Consider the following 27,135-nt stretch of genomic DNA (forward strand, 5'->3'; position numbering starts at 1 on the left):
CAAATTCAGCTTACATCAAAACACCAGCGACTGAATGGATGCAAGGCATCATCACACCTGCATATAGACTCACCGGTACCTGTATTCACAGGCAACCTGCACAATCGATCTCACATCTTATGGTGATTTTTCCTGTCTCCTATCATTCCTGCTCTCCTCAACAAACACAGAGAAAGTGCTTCAGTAATACAACATTTAACATCTATATCTGATTGCCAGCAGCTACAAAGGATAACCAGATTTCCATCTTTGCTCATCACGCCCCTTGGCCTGAAATGTCATTCTCTGCCTACTTTTCTACCTTTTGAAATTGTACCCCACTCCATAGTCCTGCTCTATTAACATCCCTCTTAGGAGGGCTCTCATGGTTGAGTCTTTGGAAATTCCCTCCCCCACTCAGTGGATATCATGAACTCAACCCAGAATGTGGTTGTCAGAATTAAATCAGATGATGTTCTTTTAGAAAGTACAGAGAATGGTGTCTCACTTTCAGTAGACACTCCATAAAAGAAATTACTCTAATGATGATATTATGGTCCTCCTACCTGTGGCTAGTGACCTTTTCCCTACCTACCTCATGGCTTACATTCCCCACAGTATTTCATACACCACCCCTCTTTTCTCTCTAGGACCTATACAGGCGGGGCCTCCCTTGGAAACTTCTTTACTGTTACAATTTCAACTAAACTGCTGACCCCAAACTGACCACTGGCTTTGCCTCGCTCTCAAGTTGCAGCTGGACATCGTCATACTGGTAATGCTTTAAGCTTGGCATTTTCGAAATCAGAAGTCTTCTTTTTCCCTAAGAGCTTCTTATCTTTCTATTTTTTCTGATCAAAGTCAATGGCACCATAAATAACACAAACACATAGACAGAAGCTCTGCAGTGACTTTTTGGTTGCTTTATATATTTATTTCAGAATAAGTAGCACCTGGAATAAAACTCGACAGGTACGATTTCAAACTTACACCTGTCTTCCTGCCTCCCACTACCCCATTCCTGAGGGAATCTGAAGTTATCAATCTCTTATATATCATTCAAGATTTTCTATTATTACTCTATATTGTTATTTTATTATATATTTACCAAAACTATACATATACATACATGTATATACGCATGCATATGTGAATATATGTATATATGTGACATGTATGTGAAAGCATATATATATACATAAAATATACTACATATATACTGCATACTACCCAAATGATGAATATCATACATACCTTCATATATTTTATGTAGATCACATACATATTCTACATCTTGTTTTTTTAACCTAACAATAACTTTCTCATATCATTCCATATAAGTAGGTGTAGAACTGCCTCATTTTTAAGTGCTCTATTACTTATTAGCCAGTACTCATTGATGAAAATTACTTACAATCTTATTTAGTCAAACAATGCTGCAACGTATAACTTTGCACATACATCTTTCTGCATATTTGCATATCTGCAGAATAAAATTCCTTGAATTATTATTGCTGATTCAATGCATGATTTGAATTTTGACACTGCTAATGGCTCCCCACAGAGCTTGGACCAATTTACACTTCCAACCCACAGTGTCTGAGGACCTATTTCCTCAAACCTTTATCAATATTGTTATCCTGTTTTGTGATATGTACCAATCTCACAGGTGGAAAATAGAATCTTACTAAAGTTTTAATTTGCATTTCTTTTTTGAGTGTGGTTAAAGTTTTAATATGTTTAAGAGTCATTTTAATATGATTCTGGGAACTGTATGTTCATATTCTTTGCCTCCAATGTAACTAGTCTTTCACTTATTGATTAGTTGGAGCTCTTTATGTATTGATGAAAGTATATCTTTATGATATGAATTATTTTCCTAAAATTTTTGGCCTTTTGACATAGCTAAAAAATAAATTAAAATGGCCCTGTAAAAATTATATGCACTCAAATGATCAATCTTTTGTTATAGCTTCTAGATTGTGTGTCATATCTAGAAAAGATTTTCCATCGCCACTATTATTAAACAGGATGTTATTTTCCTAATTGTTAAATTTTTTATGTATATGGAATTTATTTTTGTAGAAGGCATGACATGTTTCCAACTTTATTTTTCATCTGAATGTGCCACTACCACTTATTATTCCCCATGGAATCATCTTTGCCTTCTCCCTTAACTGCCACCCCTATTCCTAGGAGCTAATATCAATATTTTGATATTGTCTTTCTTCTCCCACTGTGATCATCATCTTGTGCCTACAGTTTCAACCTCTGACCTCTACCATCACCAGAAAGCTTTCCTTGGAGACAGCTCCCACCATGCCACTCCCTTGAGCACTGTCTACAGAATGGTTTCTAGGCTTACATTGTGGGATTTAGTTGGGCCCCAATCTACCTCTCCGTTCGTGTTCATATTCACATGTATATCCTGTCACTTCTCCCATCAAAACAGTCCTTCCCTTCATCATTCTAAAATGTTATGCACTGACTCATTCTGCATTTTCTGCCTAGAATATCCTTTCTACCAAGCCCTCCATCCCTTCCTTCATCTCATATGTGTTTCCTTGGCTCAAATAGCCACTGTTCTGCAACAGCATCTCCCATCACTCCTTCTGTGCTCCTTTAATATCTTGCAAATATAACCAAAGAAAATGGATTTTAAAAGCCATCAACTTGAAGAACTAAAAGAAAGCTAGAAAGGAAAGCCCTGACACATCTCTGTGAACCAAAAGCCAGACTATATCAATGTTGTGTGGCCAACAATGATCTGATCAGGATGCATACTCACACCAGAATCTCCATGACCCTTCGTTTGGAGCCACAATCCAGGAAGAAGCATCTGACACAGAACCACCTAAGACTGAGGAGAATAGGGCTTCTCATTCTGCTCCCAGCAGACTTGGTCCAAAAGCAAAAAAGACGTTTCTCAAGTGGAAATCAGGAAGGGTAGATTGATGAAGGAAAACCAAACAGCAAAACAACCCCCGAGTTGTTGCTTTCATTGGTAAACTCAAATGATGATAACCATCATAAACTATCAAACAGAATGAGACAGTCTAACTAAAGCACTGACCCCCACACATAGTTAAACAGTTCCTACTGCCATTATATTATAATTGATGGTTATATTGATGGTTCTTACTAGCATTACAACCTTTCAAGGTAAGATAGTTCCCCATTTCCTGATGACACCTTGCAAATGAAGCAAACCTCAGTTACCTCTATTCACACCAGAAATCAGCTTGAAGCAGTTCTGAACCTTTAAGAAAAAAACACTCAAGTGGGTTTCCCTCTTTTCTTTCAGGTCTTCAAATACCTTTAACTCATCTCAGATGCTAGACAACTGAGTTACACTAGAATTGGAGCCAGCAAGTTATTTCAAACTACTTTCAGGGCTACACTGGAGGACAGGCTGTTAGATCTAGACTCAGTTATAAAGGCGGTGCACTTGCAACTTTGGATTCAATTCCCATTAGCAAATGAATGAACCTGCATGTAGCATCACAGAGAGAAATTCAAGCCCTTAGAAGAGGAGATAAAGCCCTCTTCCTACATAGTTCTACATAGTCCCCAGTAATCCCCTGAGAGACAAAAGGCAGGACTTTGCTCATCTCATCTTCCCCAGAGGATTCCCCAGCCAGGTTCTTGTTTCCTTTTTCAGATCTTTGCAGCCTGAATCATGACCTATAGAAAAATGGAATTTTTCCCCCCAGGGTCCCAATTAAAATCCAGACTCTTCCCCTTTGAGCCACAATATCACCATGATAATTTACTAATTCTCTGTTTGATGTCTATATCCTCTTCTAGACTGTAAAGTCCTTGAAGGGAGCTTCTACCTCTGTCTAATTCATCACCCCATCCCCTTTCCCAGCCCAGTGGCCGGCACTTAGCATGTGCTCAACAAATACTTAAGAAACACATACACACAAAAATTTTAGTACACACTTTAATTCTAGGAAGGCATTTACTCCAAATTTAATGATATTTGTGAGGTTAAAATTACAGATAATTGTATATAATTTAGCTTTTGCCCACCAGCAACCAATAGTTTGGGGAGGAATATTTGTTTTAGAAGACTTAAATCAGAATTGTTAATATCTTGTGACTATTACAATATTTAATATCAAGATAGAAAACAAGATTAAAATCTTTACCACTACTACATTTTAATACATAAATGGAGAAATGTTATATTTGGAAATGTTATATTGAGAAAAGTGTTTGACCCATACAACATTAAAAAAAATTTTAGTATTGTAACCATAGAGAGTAAAAACAACTAGCAACTGTGTATATTGAGTACCTGGGATCCTCTGTTGATCCCTTGTTCATTGCAACTAGATTCAGCTCTGCTTTAGATTCAAGTGATTTTTAATTCAGGTCCACATTCATAGTGTCAGAATCACAAATGAGACCATCCTTCAGTGTTGTTCATCAAGCTCACACTTCCATCAAAGAACTGGGTTTATTACCTCCACTATGATTTTATGAGTAAACACAGACATCTAGACAGTGACGTAACTTTCATCTAAAGAAACTTTGTATGATATATTGGGAGAAAGAGAACAAAATTATATTAGTGAGTCTGTCTGAAGGGACTACAAGGAGGCAGTAGAGGGAAAGAAAATGTTAGAGAATGAAAAATATTGAAACAGCCCATCTATATATGAATATAATATAACATAATGTACTGTAAGCTGTTGAATATTAAGGGAACATGGTGATACAGAATGAGTAAATAATGTGGAAAGGAGCAGTTAATTTGATTAAAGCATGATATATACAGGCCTGAAATACCAAGGTGAACCCCCCTCGGACTATCAATGTATACTTGATTTAAAAAAAAGAAAAAGAAGGGCAGGAGGGTAAAATAGGTCTTTTTTTTGGGAGGGGGTACTAGTGTAAGGTGGGTAGACACAAGGGAAGGGTGAATATGGTGAATGTATTTTGTACTCACATATGAAAATAGAAGAATGAAACCTGTTGAAATCGTTCAAGAAGGGGAAAGGGGGGAAGAGGGAGAACAAATTGGCAGGGACAAATGTAAAATATATTGTAAGCACATGTGTAAATATCACAATGTATCCTCCTACACAAATATTATATGCCAGTAATCTCTTTTTAAAGAGAAGAAATTTTATATGAAATCAGATTGCTGCACAGCTTTAAATTGGCACACTATTATTATTTAAGAATCATATTCCACTCATCCTAAAGGGGTCTTGGAGAGTCTAGAAACAATCATATTCTGACTCCCAAAATAAACACTAGACTTAGGTAAAAGCAGTTATAAAGCAAGTCCAGGGGAAATTCAATTTCAGAGGTATGAACTGACTACGAACACTGAAATTACTATCCCATTTTCTATATTTTTCCAAGATGAAGGAAATACTTCATCAACTTCAAAACAAAAAGAATCAGATAATAACCAAAGCAGTTAATTTTCCTTCTCCCTCAAGCTGCTCTTCCATTTATTTGAAATAAGCCCAGGAGTGAGAATGGAACGCCGCACCTGGCTGCTATCAGCGTCTGAAAAGAAATATCTTGAAGACAAATCAACACTTCCCAGTCTTTTCATATAAGAGGAATCCTTTATGAAAACATCTTACTTTAGACTTTTAAATGATTCAGACGTTTTTGATTTTTTTAGCATTATGAAAATTTTCAAGCATGTACAAAAGTATAGAATAGTACTGTTCAACAGAAATTAATTGAGCTCAATATGTAATTTTAACTTTTTAAGTAGTCAACGGAAAACAGTAAAATAGGTGAGATTAGTTTTGATTATACATTATTATAATATACCTGAAATATTATCATCTTCACATGTAATCAACAAAATGCTTTGAGATACTTTTACATTCTTTTTCATACCAAATCTTCAGAATTCAGTGTGTGCTTACACTTACAGCACATCTCAATAAGGACCAGCCACAATTCCATTGCTCAGTATCCACATATAAACAATGGTGGCCCAGTGACAGCACAGATATGAAGAACGGCATTAAATCCCCAGGACCACATCACCCAGCATCAGTAATTAGCACCTCTCAGACAGCCTTGCTTCCTCTATACTTCCTCCCCACCCACAGATTACTTTTAAGGAAATCCTAAAAATTAAGGCATTTTATCCATGTTCAAATTTCCTTCAGTCTCTCTCTCTCTCTCTCTCTCTCTCTCTCTCTCTCTCTCTCCATCCCTTCCCCAAGGTTGGTTTGTTTAAATTGAGATCTAAACAATAATAATTACCTATGATGGCTTCTTTTTAATGACAATGTTTAGAGCTGAGGGTGTAGCTCAGTGGTAGGGCACACCCAAGGCCCTGGATTTAATCCCCAGCACCACAAGAAAAGAAAAAGATAATAATTTTTTGATGACTCCAACATAATAGTTTTATTTTTAGTAATATGCTTTATTCATTCAGATGTTTATCACACACTATTCCAGCCCCAAGACACACAGTAAGCAAGACTCAAAGGAATTCCAGTTGAGTTTCTACTGTACATGAGGATCTCTCAGAGAAGCTTTACAAAAACAATACCAGCTCCACCAACTGGCAAATGGATAAATAAAATATGGCATCTACACACAATAGGATATTATTAAGCAACGAAGGGAATGAAGTACTGCTTCCTGCTACAACAAGGATGAACCTTGAAAACCTGCTAAATAAAAGAAGTGAGACACAAAATGCCTCAGACTGAATATATGATATCATTTATAGACCAGGCAAGTCCATACAGACATAAAATTGGAGTAATCAAATCTTCTAAAATTAGTTATCATGGCTGTACAACTCTGTGAATATACTAAAAAACATTACATTGTATTATTTAAATGGGTGAGTTGTATACTATGTGAATTATATCTCATTATAGCTGCTATTTTAATAAAAATAGTAACTTAATAAAGTTCATACAATGAAACAATATCCAGCTATAATAGACAAGGAAGGAGAAAGCACCTTTAAGAAATTCCAGTCACCAGCCTTCCTCAACCCAAGCTACTTGATCCAGAAACTTTGGAAGTAAGGGGCACTGGTAGAGAAAATTCTTAAGGATCTCTAAGTAACTCCAATGTAAGCCAAAGGAGAAATGGTGAGTTGGGGCAAGATTTAGACAAGTGACTGACAGTTACACAATGCTGTGTAACTGCAGATAATTGCTCCATATAAAATGGGTAGGCACAAAGCATGGTGAGCATTCTTCAACTCCAACTTGAAGGAGGCTAAAGAAGACTTCCTACAAGTTCCATCCATGCTAAGCTACAAGTTCCATCCATGCTAAAATGTGATGCATGACTGGAAATGAATCAGGCAAAAGTGGGCGAGGAAGAAAAGATTATGATGAATATAAAAGATCATGCAAAAACCAGGAGGCCAAACCCCATCCTGCCTTGCCCTGAGGGTAGGAATGCCACGCTGCATTTAGTTCAGTGAGACTGAACAAACAGAGCAAGTGATGATTGGTGTACTAGGAGCTGGACAGAGATGTCTTCAACCTGGTTTAAAATGTGAAATATTCATTAATCAAAATATTCACAAACAGTGTGAATTCAAGAACAATTTTAATACATTTTAATAACAGCATTACCAAAAATATAAAAAACAGTAAATGCCTTATGCCAAGATATTTATTCTATAGGCAATGTTTGTAAAGATCTATGGTTCCCTGGCTATAGATCCACGGTCCACAGGTAAGGATGACCAGAATAGATGCTTTCCGTAAATTTAACTAGAGATTCTATTGCTTCATCATAAATTGATGAAAGCACTAAAGTATTGTGCATCAAAAACTAGAAAACAAAATGCTACATTCCAACTACTTTTTCTAACAGAATGCAACCAAATACAGTTGCTTAATATTCTTTTTTGAATTGAGCACCTACTAAGGATAGGACACCAAGCCTAGTTATGTGAGAGACAGAAACATGAGGAATACATACTTGCCCTGCCTTCAAAACACTTAAAATCTAGGAAGAGCATAATACATTTGAATAAATAACTGGGTCAGAAGGCAATTGGATAGGAGGAATGAGGGAATGTAAAAAGTATGAATGAAGTAATGAATGAAACAAAGCAGCAACATTCTCAGTGACTAGAAATAAAAATAGAGATTCATTCTGGCTCTTAAATGCTCACAGAGTTTGGGTTCAGAGAGATTATGCTGACAGTAGTTTAAGAGTTCAGCCTTAAGAGATTTAGATTTTCTCAGGGAGACAGTGAGAGAACTTTCTAGGCAACAGGACTGCAGGCTCAAAGACAAAATGCTTTGTTCAGATTACAAGGACACAGTGTCAGTGAATTATTAGTGAAGGCCATGGCTGAGCCCAGGCTATTGGATCCTGGCTGGGAGTTTATACTTAGATGAGTAGGAAAGAAGACTTGGGTTTGGCTCTTAGCTCCAACTTTTATTGGTTGCACAGTAGATGTGAACTTAACTTTTCCTAGCCTCATCTGGAGATTGAGAGTATAACACACCAGCTTTGATGTGACTCCCAAGATTGAATGCAATGATGGCTGTACAGCATTGATGCAGCACTTGGCACATGAAAGTTCAGCAGCTCTTGCCGCTGTTACTGTTATTATTAACTATAAAAGCCACCCAGAACGTTTTTTAAAATGTAATGATAGTACTTAAACAATTTACCTGACCATCCATGGTATGAAAGGGAGACAGAGGTAGCAAAACCCATCCATAGGCAATGATAGGGCAGAGTGAAGAACTATGACTTGACGGGGGCAACAGGAAATGACCCACATGGAAGATATTGAGATAACAGTTGGATAAACATGAACATGGTCTTGGGAAGTCAAGAAAGAAGTTTTCAGAGGAGAGAGCTGATGAACAGCTATGAATGTGCAGGGAGCCATAAACAACTCTCAATTATGCATGGAAGGCTCATTTCAACTTAACAGCTTCCACCTTCCCTAATGTCTCACACCCCCCTCACTTCCTGGGCACTCTCCTCCAACCCTCCCTGGCTGGTTTCTGAAATGGAAATGACAATTAAGAAAACACAATACTGCCAAGAATCACATCATACCTAAAATTATGGATAATCCAGACCCTCGTGCAGGGAAAAACACTGTATTGTCCCCCCAAACTGAAATGAAATAGAGGGAAAAAAGTCCTTTCCCATGCCGTTTTGCCATTGGCCCTCTAGGCAGTAACCATGCCACTCTTTCCCAGCTGCTCTGCACCCTCAGTTTCAATGTGAGAGAAGAAGCTGCAATGTTATTTTACTAAAAGACTGCTCCAGAGGCTGTTGGAATTAATGGTTTCTATGTAGTGGGACTAGCTGGTTTCTCCGCACTTCCCTTAAGAGGTAGAACTCTGTTCAAAGTTCACTTACCACAGTGGGCAAAAACAATCTGATTTCTCTTTAGATTAGGTGAAAGGAGGATTGTATTTCTTCCCCTTTTAAAAGCCACCTGATCTACCAGACTCAACCACAAAAACCAATGGCAGCAAGAGTATCAACAATTCAGAAACAGTGCACCTAGACTATCCTGGCAACAGCAAGTTTATAGCCCAAACTCAGATGGTTTTAATATATGGTATCATTGGGCTCTATCCATATGACTTAACATCTAGTTAAATGGTAGGGCTGGAAACATTAGAGTGTAATGGAGGGAGCTAAGGATTTAGAGTCAGAAAGAGTAATAAAATCTAGCTCAGCTATTTACTATTGACCCTAGGCAAATTCCTTCAGGTTTTTTTTCACCTGAGAAAATGGAGATAATATCACAACACTGCCTATCAAGATGATGAAGAAAATGTAGTAATATGACCTCCGGCAGCCTGCTGGTAGCTGACCTACAACATAACTGTTAGCTATTATTGAAAATTTATCACAGTGGGCCGGGCACTGGTGGCTTACACCTGTAATCCTAGCCACTCAGGAGGCAGACATCAGCAGGATTGAGTTGGTGAGAACCTATCTCAAAAATAGGGCTGGTAGAGTGGCTCAAAGTGAACCCCAGTACCGAAAAAAAAAAAAAAAAAAAAGATTATCACAGTGGTAAAACAACCAATCTTTTGGCTTAGCAATAGCTCTTGCAACAAAGCTAAAGGTCCATTGGTTCTAACAGTGAAAACAACATTTAGTTTCTTATAAGTGGCACAGCACAACAAAGAAGAAAATAGTCTGGAATCCTAGTTTTCCCAAGACAACCTTGGGAAAACTGGTTAACCTGTGTTATCACAGTGGTAAAACAACAAATTAATTTTCCATCTGGTTAAAAATACCTAGATATTTAGATTACTGTAAAGTTTAATGAGACAATACAAAGTTCCTAGCATGTATTTAGGCAGTTAGTGGGTGCTCATCAATTGCTAATTGTTAATTTTCCCAATAGGAAAAAAAAGTATAAAGATGAAAAATCAAAACCAGCTATGAAATCACCATTTCTCATATCTGCAGAAAATTTTTCATTTATTCGTTCTACAAATGTGTATTGCGAACCTACTGTGTGTTCGGCAGTATTCATGACATTGAGGATCAAGTGATGAACAAGACAGGTAAGGTTTCTGCTTTCCTGGGCTTTACATTCTAGTAGGTGAAGGCAAATGACAAATAAACCAAGAATATCATTTCAGAGAAGGATAAGTGCTACAAGTAACAGGAAACAGGGCGGCGTGGCGTTGGGAAGAGTGGCCATTTAGCTTGGATACATCGCAGCCTGGGTCTGCCTGACTAATCTCCTTTGGGCCAGAAGGGGGACCTCACCTCGTATAATGCTTGGGGTAAAAGTGTGGATGATGAGAAGCCAGACCCACGCTTTCACATGTCTACGAAAGTTTGTCTTTTGCAGCTATAGTTTAAAATACTGTTTCTAAATGCCCCCATCCCAGTAATTAAAACTTGAATGTCGGTGCGTCCTCTGTGGGGACTCCAAAGCCTCAGAGCAGTTCACACACATGGAAATCGACAACTCCACAGTCCTTTCAGTTCCAAGAATGAGGGCGGCGCGCCCTGGCTGAAGAAGTATCTAAACGATGTAGGGCAGTGCCAGCAGTGACTCCAGAGGCTGCACACACTCCCCGGGGCGCCTGAGAGTCCCAAGTGGCCCGGGCGCTGGGGACCCGAGCGAGCGCGGCGCCTTCACTGTGGATCGTCGCTGGGGTCGGCCTGCCGCACCCCAACCTGCGGATGTGGTAAAGCCTCGCGCCTGGCCCAATTAAAAGGGTTTCCTGTGCCTGCCTCTCCGGCACCGCGCCTGGCCGTTGCTCCGGACAGCTCCGGCGCGCCGCATCCTCCCGCACCCACCCAGGCCCCTGCGCTTGGTACTTCTCGCAGTCATCCAGGGCCAAGTTGTCCCTCGATGGACAGAACCGCAGAGTAGGAAGCACCCGGTCCTTCCTCCCGGGACTGGGGAAAGGACTGAAGCCGACACAGGGGCGATCTCTCTGGCTCTGGAATATCCCGCCGGCCAGCTCTTCCTTGCAGGACAGAGTCTGTTCCTACCTAGAAGACACTGCTCCCCGAAACCGCAGCCCTTCGAGCCCCCACCGCCTCCAAGTAACCACCCCATCCCAGCACCATTCCGGCGGACGCCCTGCCGCTTACCTGCCCGCTCTGCCGTTGGGGGAGCCGCCTCGTTCCCCGGTGTCTCCGGGTGACTCCGGGCTTCTCTGGGACGGAGGCAAATCCGGCTTCTCTGTCTGGTCCCTCCTGCAACGCGCTGCTGACAGTTCCCGCACCAGCCGCAGGAAACAGGAGCGCTGACTGAGCTGGCGCCGCGCACTGGCCGCCGGGCGCTGGGGTTCCTAGTCCCGCCGGCTCGCCCGCGCTGCGATCGCGCGCACAGTTCCCAGTACTTTGCCCAGAACTTCTCCGCGCGCGCCGCAGGGCGATTAGTCGAAGCCTCCGAGCAAGGGGCGGGAGCAAGAGCGAATAGGAGGAGCCTACGTCGGTCCTGGGGGCGGGCCTACGTGGGGAGGGCGGGAGAACGGCAGAGTGACTTCCACGTTCTCCAATCAGCAGTCGGGAACGAAGATGGGGCGCTGCTCTTGGAAGAAACTGGCTGATTCCGTGATGCGTCAGACGAGTTGTGTCCCTGGGTTTGGAACCCGTCGAAAGGGCGGAGGGGGATGAAAACTACGGCGAATGCAACAAGGGACTCCCCGCCTCCCAGCGCGATGCTGGTGTGCTGTAGGGCCTCAACGAATGTTTGTCGAATAGCATTTCCGGGCCAGGAAAGGAGAAATGAAGGTGGCGCGGGAGGACTAGTTTAAGGAGAAGGTTCCAGGGGACACATGTTGTCTAACAGGCAAGGATCACTTGACTGCTTGAAAAAAGTCTGAGTCAGGGGGGACCGAGAACGGGATAATACGTGGCGAGGAGATGATAGGTAGGCACGATGTCAGAGAACAGAATTAATGTGGGACACTGGACTCCGAGACTGTGACCGGGCCACCCAGGCAGTCGCACAGATTCGTGCCGGGACCCAGGGGAAGAGTGAGGGGAGACTGCTCGTTTTGTTCTTGCAATTTCGGTGCAAGGAAGAGATGCGGTATAGTTGCAATTAAAACTCAGGAGCTCCTTTATAGACGGGAAGGTCCACCTGACTTGACTGCCCTTTCGGTCCTGAGCGTCCTCCAGTCCTAGCTGGAATGCAAGCCACTGATCACTGGGGTCATTTTGCAGGCTGCAATGCATCCAGTGCCGCAGGTGGCGGGGAGGGAAGGGAAGAATGAGCACTTATCGAGTGCCTGTTGGTGTGCCAGGAGCAGCTGCGGCCCTACACCTGTGAAAAAGGTACCCGGGGGAGGCAGACAGTAAACAAAGGAGAATACACGAATATAAACAAGAAAATGATGCATTACTAGCTCTGAGATGAGGGCCACGCAGAGCTTTCACAAAGTGACGATGTGTGTGACGGGGAAACGCGAAGGCCCCTGGCGGAGGTGGCTTTTAGGCAGATTCCTGAATTGGGAAAGGAGTTGCCACACCCAGACTCAGGAAGAGCGTCCCAAGACACAGGGAAGCGCAAATGCAAAGCATTTAACCTCTCTGAAGACAGAGCTGGCAATGGATGTGGCTCGTTAGGCTCCCTTCCTGGCACTGTAGGCATTCCAGAACGCCTAGTTCCCGTGCCAGACGCCACCTGCGGCCGTCGCCGCATTTCCAGGATCTACACTGACCCCAAGTTAAGGTTTCTCAGATTCTTTCCGCATTTTATTCATCCCGCTCAGTTCTCCGCTTTCTGGAACCTTCACTGTGGCGGAGTGCGTGGGACTGTCTGCTTTGGTTCTGGCAAGCCGAGGGCGAGGGCGGGAGGATCCCGAGATGCTGCAGAACAAACTGGCTGCCATGCTGCCCACGTTGGCACACGAAGAACTGTGTTGCAGAAGACTTCAAATGGAATGACGCGGAGGTTCCTAAGCCACCCCTGACACCTGACGAGCACCGGTGGAGGAACGGGTCTGGCGGGCCCGCGAACCACTCATCTTCAATTCAAGACACGCCTTGCTCACTCCCAGCCCGGCTGCCTGAGCCGCTCACACTGCGCTTTCCCGACCTTACTTCCCCTTCCAGTAACTCTTCCCTGAGAGAGAAGCTCGCTCCGACCTCCTCCTCCACGCCCCTTCTCTCACTCAAGCTATTTTTTTCCTTCTTCTTCTTTCCCCACTTCCACCATCAGCTTGTTTCATCAGCTTTACTTTTTCTGCGGGAGGCAGATCTTCAATACGAAAGGAATTTCTTTGCGTAGGGTCTTACTGTTTAATCTAGCATCCAATTCTTGGCTCTCTCTCTCTCTCTCTCTCTCTCTCTCTCTCTCTCTCTCTCTCTCTCTCTCTCTCTGTGTGTGTGTGTGTGTGTGTGTGTGTGTGTGTGTGTGTGCGCGCGCTTCCCTATTGAGGCAGTTAATTAGACAGGACAAGAGGGTTATTTATTCATATCCAGATTGTGCCTTGCCTCCAAGAAAAAGAGGAATCTTACTGTGTCTTTTCATAGTTTCATTTCCTCTTCTACTCCTAAATAAGCTGCCAGGCTCTCCAGCTACAATCAAAAGGAAAAAAAATTAAAGTTGAAACCCACATAGAGCTAATTATTCTTGAAAAAGCTTGTTAATGGTCCAAAATTAGCTTTCCCCTTGGAGTTTTATTTTAAAGCAATGATTTGAATGTACGCGAGAAGGATAAATGGCTGCATAGTAAGAATTTCTAGAGCACCTCTTCTTTGAACTGTTGAACAAATACCATTTATCTTTGAAGATACTCCCACCCACCATGGAGGGGACTTCCCTCGCCCCGCCCCCCACCCCGCAGTTGGCCGCGTCTGAACGTCATAATAGATAAGCAGGAGCTGCGTGAGTTTCCATGTGTTGATAGTGAAGTAAGTTGATCATAATGGAGTGTGGGCAGAAACTACACAGATTCTAGAATCAAGCCACCTGGCTTTCTGTCTTGTCACAACTACTTCCGCATTCCGAGATACCTTTCCTACTCTGAAATGCAAAGAATAATTATTCCTTCTGGAAGTGTTTGATCATCTGAAAACAAATGGCATACAGCCTAGCAGCGTTCTCAATCTCAACTCTTGACATTTAAGGCCAGATAATTCTTGGTTGTGGGATAGAAGCTTTCCTGTGCATTTAGCCATATCCCTGCCCTCTACCCACTAAATGAAAGGAACACCCCCTCCTTCCCAGTTGTAACAACCAAAAAAAAAAAGGTCTCTAGATATTATCAAAATCATTCCAGGAAGAAAACCACTTAGCACACAGCAAATGCCCAGGAATTAGGAGGCAGTATAAACAGGTGATTAAGGATGAATTTCTAAGTGTGAGCCCTGGGCAAATTTTGCCTCCCTAAACCTCATCTGTAAAATGGGAATCATAATTATGTTAAGTTTTTAAAATTATCCAATTAAGTACAAGTGTGTAAAAGCAATTTGTTCAGTAAGCTCAAAACAATCTTCTGGTCTCATTGTCATCCTGTGAGGAGAAGGCTAAATAAGGGATGACATATCTTGGCTTGTTCGCTGCTACTCCCTTCCTGGCATCATTACAGACACTAACTCAAGGCTGAACTTCTTATTGAGTTCAAATAGGACCTCAGAATCCTCCTTAACAGAGTGCTCCAGGAAGCCACTACTGATAGACCAGAGTCAACACATACGAAGGTGCTGAATTGCCATCCTGGGGATAGAGGACCTTTAAAATCCCTAATGCTTTCAAATCTTCTGGAATGGTGATTAAAAGCGAGACAGAACCATAGCTTATTACCTCATCAACCCCTTTTATGGAGGGATTGGCCCAGAGAGCTCCAACATCTTGACCATAATCATACAGACCAGACACTAGATCTCCTGCCTGCTTAGCAGTCCTCATTTCTATATCCATCACATAGGAGAGGCAGAGAAAACATTTATCTGGAGGAGTGATACCACCTGCCCATCCTGTACATTCCTTTTCATCTCCCTCCTTCACTTTTATCTGGAAAATGGAATCAAAGCATTTTGGTACATAGGAACACCTTGGAAACAGTCTTTCAAAAGTGTCAGTAAGCTCAGGACAAGGATTGTACATGAATTCATCCATTCCTTGATTAAATATAGGTTGCCTACCTCTATTGTATAAGGGACCATTCTTAGCAGACACTTTAAGAGATGAAAGATGAAGCGGTGGGTGTTCCTGCTCTCATTGCTTTTACAGTTTCATCTATGTGGCAGATCAAATATGGATATAAATAACTATAATACAAGCTAAAAAAAAAGTCGAAAATGTCCTAAGAGACATACCAAAAATGTGTTCAGAGAAGAAAGAGATTATTTTGAGAATTAGGAGCACAGAGTCACTTCCTGCATGTCTTTGTTGACATTTTAAACTTTTGATCAAAAATTTGTGTTTATTACAATAAAGTTATCCTTGTAAAGGAAGTTGCCACACTCTTAGGTTTCCTGGTTCAGCTACAGTTCCTGCTTAATGTAAGTGGCTAGCTTCTGAGGTCACCATTCACTCTAATCGTGAGTCACTGTTTATCAACTGTTTAAAATTTCTGAGATGTTCTAGATCTCTCACCTTTAGGAACAAGATAGCTTTCTCCCAAGTATTTGACAGATCCACTTTTTAAAGCATGCTATACTGCAGGAGCATACTTGTAAAAAGGAACATAACGGGCAGAAGGACATCAATGTCATGTACATTATGCCATGAAACAGAATTTCCTTTAGGACTGAACTACCTCAGGACTCAGGCTGAGCACTTCATTAAATACTAACTCTAGCACTGTGATCCTATATCATTATCTACTGTAAATATTAAGTATAATCACAGCTCATAGGTAGTAAGTGTTTAGGTGCCAAACTGGACTGCCAAGATTGCTACTATTCCCGCTACTATCAGAAGCCTGCCTTTCAAATAGCAAGATTTGGCTGAATTGCCAGGACCACACCCTTTCTGTTATGAGTCACGCCAGCAAAATGTATGCCTGAAATCCTGTTGTTCTCTCTTATTACTTCATGTCTAGCTGTAAGAGAGGTAAGGAAATGCAATTCTTATCTTTTCAGCCTCTGTGCTACAGAAAGGTTGAGTTAAAAGCTGAATGAGCCAAACCACAGCCTCCACCATATCTTTTCCTCCAAGTCTCTGACAAATACATTGGCAGAAAAAGTTTATATATGTGATATCCTCTTTCTATGTTTCAATTTTTATAGAGTAACCCAGAAGGGATAGTTCTTCATGATTCCCTCTACATTCCCACGTTTGTATCCATCAGCACCACTACAGTAGTCCAAGCTGCCATAATTTCTTACCTGGAAAACTGTAAGACCAGGATCTACCTTTATATTGCCATAAGCCATTTTTACTTCTAAGCCAGAATGGTTTTATGATCAGCCAAATCTGACCATAAAACTCTTTCAGAGTCTCCTATTGCTCTTAGGACAAAGACAAACCAAGTTATATTGTTCTCAAGAGTCCATACAGTCTGGCATCTACGTACTTCATCTTGTGCCACCTTACCCCTTCTTTTCTCCCCTTTCTGCACAGGCCTGCCCGCCAGGACTTTGTTCCTTCCTAAAACATGGTCCTGTTACATGCTGTTCCCTTCTGTTCTTTAACTTAGTGCTAATTCATCCATTAGATATTCAGCCATTCCTTCCTCAGGGACATCCTCCCTGACTTTCGAAATCAGATTCACACATATGATCATTGCTCTGGTTGAAACTGGGCTTTTTGTTTGTTTTGGGTTTTGTTTATTTCGGTAATACCTATCACAATTGTAATCATATTCATTTCTGTGATTTTCTGATTAATTTCTGTCTCCTAACTGGATTGTAGGTGTTACAAGGTGAAGATCCTTATGTTTTTAATCTGTCTCAATGCACACTCTTTAATAAGCTTTCAAATATTTCTTGAAAGGGTAAAAGAAATCCAAAAGAATGAACTCTAATGGCAACAGGGGTGTTGTTATGAGTTGGGAGTGGGTGCCCATCACAGGCCTTATAGATAGAGACCACTCAGGATCTTAGGTCCTAGAGAGGATCTTATAGCAACTTGACATCAGAAAAATTATCTCCTTTAAAGTTACCAAATTACCAAGACCATGAGTTAACTTTTAATTTTATCATTTTTCCCCTTTGATATATTTCTTAAAGTGTGCACATCAACTCGGCCAAATACATCAAAAGAGGTGGGCTTCATTTGACTGCCTCCATTCTGCTAGAGGTTGGTTCCCATAGACCTTTCTCTATTTACAGAAATGAAAACTAGAATTCCTCTGCAGGAATATATATTTTTACCTTTTCTGGCAGTGTGTTTGTCATCTCTGTGTTGACCTCTGTATTTCTCCACAATGGTGGATCATCTGGTATCATCAAAAGAAAGAGCTTTGTATGGGAACAGAATAGAGGGAGTGAACTTGATCAAAATATACTATAAGTAATATGGAATTATAACAATGAACCCCCTTGTACTATTAATGTATGCCAATTAAAAAATAAAAGTAAGAATGAATAAGTAAAAAAAAAATTTTTTAAGAACGAGCTTTGTTCCCTGATGCTTATTGCTTCCACACAATTCCCTACTGGTTCACAGCAACCTGAAAATCATACTTAGATAAAATCAGCACTTCAGAGAAGAAATTGTGACTGTCTTGCTCTGGCTCTTATAGACTGTTACAACAACAAACTAAATTTTCAGAACTGAAAATAAACTCCTCTGTGGAAAGTATGGACTTATTTAGTGTAAAATATATCAATACCTACAGTCCTTTCTTTTCCTCTCAAAATGAGTACAACTTGCTGGGACTGTAAAATGAAGAACAATGTCTGATTTTGAAAGTATAAAATTCCAATGTTTGCTTTACATCAATATTTCTTGCGAAATAACTTTATACCAAAATAACAATAGGGAAAGAATAGTGAAGCCAAAAAATAATAGAAGTTAAAGAAAGGGAATAAAACTGCCTGTAATGCTACCTACAGAAAAATCTTTTTTCATTATTCAGTGTTTACTTCTAGTATTTTATAAATACACAAATTCTATTTTTGATTTGATATTATGTATGGTTTCCTAGTTCCATAACTATCAATTCGATATTATGAATTTATTAAATATTATTAATATTTATGAATTTATCCTTTTGAAGACGAAAAACCCTGAAGGGCTGGCAGAGTACTCAAATGGTACAGTGCCTGCCTAGCAAGCTCAAGTCCTGAGTTCAATCACCCTCCCCCAAAAAAGAAAAACCTTGATAAATCTGTATTGTATCAATTAAATCTGTACCTTCACAAAAATAACTGAATTTGCTATGAAGAACTAGATTTAAATACCTTTCCCATTTAGTGATTCTTTCTTCTTAGGCAAGTAATTTAACCTTTCTAAATTTTTGCTTCTTCATTTTTACAATCAAGTTCAATAAATAGCTGCTTCATACTACTCAAGGAATTGTATTTAATAATATACTCAGCTGAGGCAGGTACTCAAGAATATACAAATTTGTTTTTGAGTAAATTTTATTTTGATGAACCTCTCTTTCCCAAAAAAATCAAATTGATCTCTATTGTTTTTTGGGGTTTCTTTTGGGTGGCACTGGGGTTTGAACTCACACTTGTTCAGGCATGAGCTCTTACCTCTTGAATAACTCCATGAGCCCTTTTTTGTGATGGGTTTTTTTCGAGATAGGGTCTCTGGAACTATTTACCCAGGGCTGGCTTTGAACTGCAATTCTCCTGATCTCTGCCTCCTGAGTAGCTTGAATTACAGGCATAAGCCACTGGCACCCAGCTGATCTCTATTTTAATCACATTACAGTGAAGTATTTATCTTCTCACTAGTTCCTTCTTAGAGAAATTCCTAGAGTGGAATTACTGGGCGAGAAGATATAACTGGTGTATGGGTCTGAAATGGTTTTTCCTCAAGCCACCCAGTTGTGGCTATGGCAGTGTTGAAGCCTGCACCTCTCACCCTATCCTCTCCCAAACAGCTATATTTCTAAAGATGTTTGTAATGATTCTACACTGAACTAATGAGTGTCAGAAACCCTGCTCGTTTATCCCATAAACTGAACTACTTCTTCCTTCATTAGGATGGTATCTGAGCAACCTCTTCCCATCCAAGAGTAAACAGGAAATCATAATAATAAGTCCACTTGCTGAAGGAGCATGAGGTCTGGGAGGCTGACCATTCTTCACTGGGTCGACCATTTATGTTCAACAGCCTAAGCCTAGAGTGTGCCTGAAACATATGCAGTATTACCTTAAGGGGCTGGAGACCAGGGCTCCCTGATACCTGTACTCCTCTCAGAGTGGGAGACAGAATGAAAAGACCTTGACCATTCAAGCCCTTCTTTGTTGCTTCCAGAGTCTCAGTCTATCATGGTGGTGGGAGGTGGTGGTTGACTTTGGCAACTGCTATAAGAAAGAACAGGCATGTTTCCCAATTCTGGACACTGAAACATGAAGATAACTCTGCTGTGGCCTTCGGAATAATTTATATCCTGAATAACATGAACTGAGAATAGCGTTTGCATAAAACAGCTTGGATAACACCAGCATTGTGTTGTGGTCTCTCATGTGACTTCAAATGCCTCTTACTGTATTTGCTCGGATTCCCATTTATTTCCTTGTGGATTATAAACTCTTCTTTATTCTTCCTAGATAGTCTCCCTTCACATAAAAGGTATTCCATAAATTATCTGTCAAATGTATTTCCTCAAAACTACTATTTAATTTTTTTAAGACAGTGACTCACTATGTAGCCTGCGCCAGCCTTGAACTCATAATCCTCCACCCTCAGGCTCCCAAGTGCTGGTCGTACAGGCCTGTGCCACCAGGTCTGGCTAAACCTACTATCTAAATTCACATAACATGTAGTGTAATTACATTCCTGTTGTCTGCTAGAATACACTGGCTGTAAGTGAGAAGAACTCAATTGAAGACCACTTAAATAAGAGGATATATTATCTCACATAGCAAGAAATCTGGAGATATAGTGACTTTAATATTAGTTTATTCAGTAGCTCAAATATATCAGCAAAGGACCCAAATTCTTTCTGTCTTCTTGCTCTGCAAGTTCACTGGGAGAGATTCCTCCTCAGTTTGGATGTGATACTGATGCAGCAGTTAGCAAGATCATATCCAGAAAACCACCATAGCCAGAGGCAAAAAAGAATATCCCTTCCTGAGTCACATCCTGTAAGTGAGGAAGCCTTTCCCAGAAACCCCTGGCTAAGTTGCCATCATGTTTCATTGGTCAGAATTGGGATATGTGTCCCTTCATACTTAAAGGAGTCATGAACCAAACACAATTTATGCCATGACTGGTTGAGATCTGAAAAACAAGACAAAACAAAAACTACAATTCAATGGAAACACATAGAAGGAGTCAGGTGTTCCGCATAAACCACATCATTTTCACAAACACCTTGGGCCACTCAGCACTTAAGGAATTGTGGGAACCCTCCCTACATCTATGTTCCCAGATGCCAGCCAAGTGCCAACTTGCAAGCAAGCCTTTCTAAAGATAGCAGCCTTAGGCTTGCCACTCTTTTCTGCACTCTCTATGACTTGTCTGCACTCTAACCCTCTTGGATAATTTCAAGAGGGCCTTCATTCTTTCCTTCTCAAGGACAGGCTGGGCAGGTGTCTGTTCAGGGGTCTCTTTACGTTCTTGGCTGTGCAGTCATGGCAGAACTCTCATGACCTCTTTTGGGGAAAGGAAGCAGTATTTTGTTGAGAAATGTGTAGACTAAAGGAGCTGGCATGGGAAATTTCCTTGGGCCACTCAAGGTATGGCTAAGACATGCAATGGGTGGTTTGTGCCCCCAGGGTTTGAGTGTTGGAAACTAAATTTGTATTAAGAAGGATAAAAGCTTTAAGAAGTAAAGTCTTATGGAAGGTCCTTAAATCATTGGAGGTTTGCTCATGAAAGATTAATATAGTTCTCATGGAACCTCAGTTAATCCCTGGTTGTGCTTTCTAGTTTCCTGTGACCACTCCTTCTCACATATGCAACCATCAGCCATGATGAATGCAGTCACGGAGGTCTTTGCCTGAGCTGGTATCATGCTGTTTGGATGTTCAGCTTCCAAAACTGGGGGCTAAATAAACGTCTTTGTGAAGTACTGAGCCTAAGATATTTCACTGTAGTAATGGAAGAATGAACTAGTGCAACATGTTAGTGATGCCCCTGTCAAATCAAATAAATATGAGTCCATATATTTCACTTTGGTTTTTGTTTTTAAATTTTTAATATATATTTCATGTAATAAAATATGCCATTGTCATTTCTAACATGTAACCAATTAAAATATATTGAGACATTTTATATTTTTAATACTAAGTCTTTGAAATTCAGTGTGTATTTTTCACTTACACTGCATCTTAATTGCTAATTTCAAGTGTTCAGTAGTCACATGTGTCAATTTGCTACCACATAGGTCAATGTAGATTATTGTTTCTTTTAAAGGAGCCTCAATCTTCAATGCCATGTATTATGTGACACCCATCTCATCAGTTCTCTCCCCCCACCATTGGTGTCACTGTCATCATGAAATGTAAATCAAAGTGGTCATGCATTTTTAAGCACTTGTTCAAATTTTAATAATAAACAAGAAAATAAGGCCATCATTGCCTTTGTTGTTTCAGAGGTGAAACCACATTTGCAAAGGTGTTCATATTGGAGGAATGGAGGCTCCATACTTTCAGTAAACATGCAGAAACATCCAGAGTGGTATGGCAGGGACTTTGGCCATACTGGCCAGAAATTCCTGCCCCTGTTTTGAAAAGAGGATTATGACAGAGTTTGGGAAGCCATGAAATCAGTGGGAGTAAGCAGAAAGCAAAGTTGAGATCACTAAAAGACTTGTTTATGTTTTAGATTTTTTATTTTTTGGTGCTATAGACTGAACCCATGTCCTTGTGTAGGCTAAGCACACATTCTGCCATTGAGCTCCATCCTCCACCCTTAAATTTCTTTTTTAAAATAGGAAATCATATGGTAAATACGAATGACAACATGATGTAGTGGAGTGATCATGGGATTTGGAACTAGAAAGACCTGATTTTAAAAAGTACTTCTCTATTGAAGGCAAAGGATAGTTTTTGTTCCACATACAAGACTTTTTTTTAGGAGCAGTATTGGGAATTAAATTCAGGACCTGACACTTGCTAGGCAGGCACTCTACCACTTGGCCTTGCATCTAGCCCATAGGAGACATTTCTGGTTGTCAAAACAGGGGACAATTTATGAGGGTTGATTCTGGTACCTACTAGGAATGTTGTTAACATCCTACAATGAACAGACTACCCCCAACAATTATCTCACCCAAAATATCAATAATACCAAGGTTGAGAAACCCTAGTTTAAACACTGGCTGCATCACCAACCAAATACATTGACCTTGACCTTAATCTCTCTGAATCTCACTACTCTACCCACATGAAGATGGGGAGAATAATAGTTACACTACATTAGTAATACCCAAAACATTTTTTATGTGCCATGCACAGGAAACCAAGATGATGAAGGCTGAAGTTGCACAGCTTGTGAGTGGCACGCAGGATTAGGACCTCATCTAAACATGATCCCTATGTGTCTCTATATCTCCAGATTGGGGGCAGGGGAAAACTCCCTTGACCAGTCAGATGGATGGGCCACTTGCACTCCCAGAGACTCCATCCAAAGAACTGATCAGAATTATGTAGATTTTTTGGCAAGAACTCACTCACCTGGATAGAACTGAGGTGTCAAGAAGAGCAGTAGTCATGAGCCAAGAGTGTAATAGAACTGAAGCCCAAATATCTCCAGAGGGTTGTGATGCATTACAATCAGTGGATAATAAACTTACTGGATGTAAATGGATAAGCTAACGTCACTCTTCCAGGAACAAAAGCCCTGACTCCAGCTTTCCAGAAACACGGGATGTTTAAGAGCCCCTACACCACTCCCTTGACTGCTGCCAAAATATACAGCTAAAGTGCTCTGGCTGGAAACTCTTCCTCAAATGGTTCCTTTAACACAAAATGCTGACTGTATAAACACAAACACCACAGGGCCTGTCTTTTTCTTTTATATATATTTTTTCATTGCCTTTTTTCTTATATCAAGAAAAAAATTCATGAGCATAAGGTACCAAAATTCTAACTTAAACATCAACTATGGCTCTAATTCTAGACAAACCACACCATTTTCCTGGGTTTAAGGGTCCACATTTATGAGCAATTAGAGTCTCAGCTGTACCTAGCTATAGACATTTAGTGCGTATGTGTAGTGTCCCTTATGCTTACCATGCACCAGTATTCCTGTTTTGCAGTTGAGGAACCTGAGGCCCAGAGAATTCTAATGGCTTGCCAATTTCACTTGCCAAAGTCAGTTTGAAACTGGACTTTCCAAATCCGAAGCCTGACATCATACTGCTATGTCACAGCAATGACAAGGACTGCTCAAAGAAGGAAAGGAAATTTTAGACCCATGAAAGCTCAGAGTTCCAGGATTTATCAACTATCTGCCATCTTGGTCTCTCTCCAAAGGAAGTTTTAGAGACAAGTTGAGCAGTATTCTCTTTAACATGTGATTCTGGCCTCTGTGCAGGAAGCAAACGATGGCCAGGAAGAGGAGTGGGGAATTTGACATCAAATTAGACTTGAATCCCATGCAAGGTCAGGTTACACAGCCTCATAACACTATGTTGTCCAACTTCCTACCTTTACCAAAATTATAACTTTATATTTATTTGTATGACTACTTGATCTATCTCCTTACTTCTCAAAGATATTTGAGTAATGATTTTTTTTTTTTGAGGCAGAGTCTCACTATGTACCTCAGGCTGGGTTTGAATCATGTTCTCCTGCCTCCCAAGTGCTGAGATGACAGGTGCATGGTGCATGCTTCCACGCTCTAAATTATTAGATTTCTTTTAACCTTTTTTTTTAAATCCCCAGAACCTAGTACAGAACTTACACTAAGTACTCAATGAACACTTGTTTTTTTAAAAAAAAAAATAGATGGATACTCTCTTGGCTTCCAGCTTCTACCTGGGCCCCCCCCACGATTCCCTTTGTATTTCTCTTCTCTAACTTTTAATAAACTCCCTTTACACCCACAAAAAAAAAATAGATGGATAAACTGGGCTTGGTACATCTGTAATCCCAGGTACTTGGGAGTTTGAGGCCAGCCTGGACCACATAGCGAAACTCTATCTTAGGAAAAAAAAAAAGAATAAATGGAAAGAGGTAGAGAAAGAAGAAAGTCTGCAGTCTTTCTGGACCATGCAGTTTTATATTTCGACAATCAATAAAGTGTCAATATTCCCAACACTATCACCGGACTGGCGGCTCACTGGATGTGTTTTCTCTCTTGACCAGAGCATAGGAACTGAAGGACAGAGACACGTACTGTAGGATGTTTGAACCCATGGCTTCTAGCACAATGTTAGGCACAAAAGAGATACAGTAAATAATTGTACCATCAGAACAAATGAAATCCCCACCCCTGGTTTCTACAGTTTTCATAGGCAAAAGGTAACTGGTATGTTTGGGAAATGTGGAGGTAGAATGTGAAAGGAGAATTCTCTTCCTTCAGAGAGTTAAAGAGCCAAAATGCTCCCTACAAAGTTGTCTTGGTTTTGCCAATCTACTCTCACCGGCAGTTTCTGAGAGTTTCCATTTCCTTGTATCCCAGAACTAGCTTAGTGTATTAAGATTCTACGGGGCATTGTTTAGGGGTGAATAGGGTTGTTAGTAATGTTATGAAAGTACCATCCTTATTTCTCCACAGTTCACAACCCCAAGGTTAAAACTAGATCACAAGTCAGTCAGGAAACAGGATTTCTCTGACCCTCTCACAATCTACAATCACTGGGTTTTCTGCACTCCCTATGTTCCCCCCATGAATTCTGGGTGTTTCACAAGCATTCCCAGCAAAGGCCTCTCAGTCAACTATGGTATCCACCATTTTCTTCTCTCGCTCTGTCTCCTGTCACCACTGAGGCCACTAGGACCCATCTCAGTCTGTCATAGCTATTGGTCTGAATTATGTCCTTTTTGTTGACTGTCTTGCACTGTCAACATCTCATAGAGGATTAGTGAGATAGCTCTTTCAGGTGTTTGTCAATATGGGTTTGCTATTGAAATTTCAAATACAGAACCCAGAATAGAAAGTCTTTCATTCCTTGCTTACAAGGGTTTTATGTGCCAATATTGCCTAAATCCATATGTCACCCTAATAAATTTAATTCTCTACAGTTTAGTCCCTAAATAATGCAAAGAAATACAATATATCTACAAAATATTAATTAAAAGACATTTCCAATCCTGCTACCCATCTCTCAAAAATCCTAAAGCTGCCCCAATTCACACTATGCACTACACATCTCAAACTGCTTTGGAGTTCTCACACACAAAATCACAAAAACCCTTCCTGAAGCCCTACTTTGTGCCTATTTCTGTCCCCTCTTTTCTCATTCTCCAACTCCTCATTGTGTAGGTTTGCTTGGTCTCTTGCAACGTCCTCTACTTTCAGGCACATTTGTTTATACACATTCTCCTGATTTGCCAGCTAAAAGAGAGGTGAGGGTGAGAAGAAAGGCAAGAATAATCACAGATCAGTAATCTTACTCTGTGTATCGTGGATTACACAGAGCATGAATGCCAGTAACCAGGCGTCATCAGGAGTCATCAGAGGTGCCCACCACAGTTACACAGTTACATGCCTCATTCTAACTATAGCACAGTATTCCAAAGTTTGTATGAACTACACTGTTTTTTAACTGTCAACTATGACTTCCAGTTTATTCTCTTTTCACTTTCTGCCTTTTATTTGATTGATTGTACTTTTTCTCTAATGTTTTGGAATGTGTACATCATATTTGTATTGGTTAATATTAATTTTTAACATCTTTTCAGGACTTTTATCTTGCTGCCTACTGAAAGCACAAGACAAGACTCTTGGTATGCTTTTACTCCCACCTACATGTTTGCTTTCTTAAAATCATCTGAACTCATAGCTCTAGATCTGGACTGTGCAATAAATAGCACTGGACATGAGTGGCTACAGAGCAGTTACAATGGGGCTGGTCGGTATTTAGATGTGCTGTAGGCACAAAATATACACTGGATTTCAAAGACTTAATATAAAAAAATGTAAAATCTATTGCTACTAGTTCTTATATTAGTTGTACTTTGAAATGATACTATTTTGGATATATTGGGTTAAGTACAATATATTATTAAAACATTTTACCTATTTTTCTCTTTTTAATATAGCTACTAGAAAATTTTTACATTACATTTTTATAGTTATGTATGTGGCTCACATTTGTGACTTGTGTTTCTATTGAACAGAGTTGTAGATTGCTATAGTAGTTTTATTTTATTTACTTTTTTTTTTTTTGGTGGGACTGGGTTTTTTAACTCAGGGCTTTGTACTTGTAAAGCAGGTGCTCTACCACTTGAGTCATACCTCCAGTCCATTTTGCTCTGGTTATTTTGGAGATGGAGACTCAAGTCTCCCAAGTAGCCAGGATTACAGGCATGAGTCACCAACACCCATCTGTAGTAGTTTCATTTTCAGCATAATGTCTTTATTTTTCTAGGAATAAGTTCTTAATAATTGCATTAAGCTTTTCATCATCTTATCAAGAACTATTTAGACTTATGGGCTGGTAGAGTGGATCAAGTGGTAGAGAGAGCACCCCTGCCTAGCAA

At 40.4% G+C, this 27,135-nt stretch overlaps 1 protein-coding gene across 5 annotated transcripts in view; it reads right to left on the reverse strand.

The window, feature by feature from the left end:
• The window catches only part of Osbpl3 (oxysterol binding protein like 3), a 182,837-nt gene that overhangs the window by 151,147 nt on the left and 4,555 nt on the right, over nt 1-27,135 (reverse strand). For 4 of the 5 annotated variants that reach the window (XM_020179412.2, XM_020179409.2, XM_020179410.2 and 1 more), the window contains exon 1: nt 11,551-11,689. The exons of the other annotated variant lie outside the window; for it this stretch is intronic. The gene's annotated coding sequence lies outside the window, so the exon portion shown is untranslated. Of the gene's footprint in view, nt 1-11,550; nt 11,690-27,135 lie in introns of those variants that run through there. 5 annotated transcript variants of the gene reach the window in all.

Source organism: Castor canadensis, chromosome 2, assembly GCF_047511655.1.
Source record: "Castor canadensis chromosome 2, mCasCan1.hap1v2, whole genome shotgun sequence".
Taxonomy (NCBI): Eukaryota; Metazoa; Chordata; class Mammalia; order Rodentia; family Castoridae; genus Castor; species Castor canadensis.